The sequence below is a fragment of the Linepithema humile genome, chromosome 6 (assembly GCF_040581485.1).
Source record: "Linepithema humile isolate Giens D197 chromosome 6, Lhum_UNIL_v1.0, whole genome shotgun sequence".
NCBI lineage: Eukaryota > Metazoa > Arthropoda > Insecta > Hymenoptera > Formicidae > Linepithema > Linepithema humile.
The window spans coordinates 29,607,823-29,610,885 of record NC_090133.1 but is presented as its reverse complement, the minus strand read 5'-3'; positions in this window follow the sequence as shown (position 1 = coordinate 29,610,885).

Here is a 3,063-nt window from a genome sequence, read left to right as displayed (position 1 = left end):
TATGCATGGAAATAGAAGATTGCGAATTAGAATTCGGCCTATCAGGACAAAGTAGGCTAAGATTGAGATTATTTGATTGGTTGAATTCTAATCTTTAATTTGCAATTTTAATCTCTAAGGCATAGTTTGATACAAGCTTAAGACTCTTCGCACAATAGAGAAAATATTAGGAATAAGAATAAATATTAAATATTAGGAAGAGTAATTTGGAATTACTTTACTTCAAACAAGGGAACGGAATAATTATTTCTAATTCTTATTTTCTACTTCATGATATATTAATCTGTTTTATTTTCTTGTTTTGAAATTAAATAATATCAATTTCTTACTTCTAATATTTAATGCTTATTCTTATTTCTAATATTTTCTTTATTGTGCGTAAGGCTTGCGGGCAAAGTGCACTTATTGCCCGCAAGCTATTATGCAACACTGACAGATGTTTATATTCATATCATATGAATTTTATCCATACAGGATTGCCATACAGTATTTTCATATAAGTCTGGCATAAGCGCGCGGGATTAAGGCTGGCGTCACATAGAACCCGTAATCCGTAATCCGCACCGGAAGTCCGCAAAAGTTACTAGGGATTGCGTCCGTAACGTTACGTGTGTTTTATCTCCTTGTGTCCCATGGAGCCGTAATTCCATGAAATTTCCGTAAAAGTTACTAAAAGTTACTAGTTATTACTAGTAATGCTTTTTTTAATTTTATTTATTTAACTAAATTTGACGATTTAATTAAAATTTTTGTTAAAATTATAATATATTCTGTAGTTTTCTTATAAATAAAATACAAATAAACAATTATAATCTGTTAAATAAAAAATAGTAATACCGTTACGTGTGTATTTACGGCTCCATGGGACACAAGGAGAAAAAACACACGTAACGTTACGGACGCAATCCCTAGTAACTTTTGCGGACTTTCGGTGCGGATTACGGATTACGGGTTCTATGTGACGCCGGCCTAAGGGTGCCATCACATACAGCCCGTAATCCGTAATCCGCACCGGAAGTCCGCAAAAGTTACTAGGTATTTCGTCCGTAACGTTAGACTGCTTTCACATGAGGCGTAACTTGCGTAAGCGTAATTTATGTCAGTCAATCAAATCATTCAGCTATCATATGCAAAATTTTGCGTATAGTATCTGAACGATTTGATTGGCTAACACAAGATACGCTTACGCAAGTTACGCTTCATGTGACGGCACCCTTACGTGTGTTTTTATGGCCGGCGTCACATAGAACCCGTAATCCGTAATCCGCACCGAAAGTCCGCAAAAGTTACTAGGGATTGCGTCCGTAACGTTACGTGTGTTTTATCTCCTTGTGTCCCATGGAGCCGTAATTCCATGAAATTTCCGTAAAAGTTACTAAAAGTTACTAGTTATTACTAGTAATGCTTTTTTTAATTTTATTTATTTAACTAAATTTGACGATTTAATTAAAATTTTTGTTAAAATTATAATATATTCTGTAGTTTTCTTATGAATAAAATACAAATAAACAATTATAATTTGTTAAATAAAAAATAGTAATACCGTTACGTGTGTATTTACGGCTCCATGGGACACAAGGAGAAAAAACATACGTAACGTTACGGACGCAATCCCTAGTAACTTTTGCGGACTTCCGGTGCGGATTACGGATTACGGGTTCTATGTGACGCCAGCCTATCTCCTTGTGTCCCATGGAGCCGTAATTCCATAAAATTTTCGTAAAAGTTACTACAAGTTACTAGTTATTACTAGTAATGGTTTTTCTAATTTTATTTATTTAACTAAATTTGACGATTTAATTAAAACTTTTGTTAAAATTATAATATATTCTGTAGTTTTCTTATGAATAAAATACAAATAAATAATTATAATCTGTTAAATAAAAAATAGTACTACCGTGACGTCTGTATTTACGGCTCTATGGGACACAAGAAGATAAAAACACACGTAACGTTACGGACGAAATACCTAATAACTTTTGCGGACTTCCGGTGCGGATTACGGATTACGGGCTGTATGTGACGGCACTCTGACACGCCACGGCACGGTTCGACACAGCAAAAGAGCATAGTCAAACACAGAGTCTAGTTCATGGCTGCCAATTTTTGGGATGGTATTCTAGAGAATTTTCATTTTATTCATTTGCAAAATATATTTATACTCATCGCGTTCGTAAACAATAATTAATGATGGTTATGTTTGATTTGTACGTACTTTAAATATGCCAATATGCTCTTGGTACGCCAATTTTTCAATTAAATGAACTTACTAGATATCATGGGAAGACATAAGCAGACTCTAGCAGTCTAGTTCAGAACTAAACACATTCCATCAAGTATCCAAGCACCAAGATCTATAGAGAGAAGGTTACCTCAGGAAAACCGGTTGTGGGCGAAGGACGATGAAGTAAAGGGGGAGCTAGAAACAGCTTGACGGCGAGGGGCGATGAAGGAAGGGGAGAGCATGATGATCTCATCGACAAACAGTAGCTGTCTGAGATAGCTTCTGTTTGCCGATGAGATCATTGTCTCTCTTGCCGCTCGTCCCTCTCTGCATTTGCCCCTCTTGCCGCTCGTCCCTCTTTGCGCATGAGGTAACCTTCTCTCTATAGATCTTGTCCAAGCACGGTGTTTGACCGTGTCACACAGTGTCGATCTGTGTCTCCTAGAGGTACGTTCCACTTGGCGATCGCAACGCTTGTGAAATCATTTTATCTTTGTTTTTCATCGAAAGTTAAAGAAAGATAGGCCGGTATTCATAGTCCGTTCTTATATTCAAGATCGTCTTAAGCACGAACTTATATTCGCTCTCTTCGTCAGACACAATCTATGTGTGACGAAGAGAGCGAATATAAGTCCGTGCTTAAGACGATTTTGAATATAAGAACGGACTATGAATACCGCCCATAGATATGGCCAGAGCACAGACTTTTGCATAAAGCATAACGCATAAGCATAAGGAAATTGATTGGTCCATTTCCTTATGCATTTGCTTATGCTTATATATAGACCAATCAATTTCCTTATGCTTATGCGTTATGCTTTATGTAAAAGCTTGTGCTC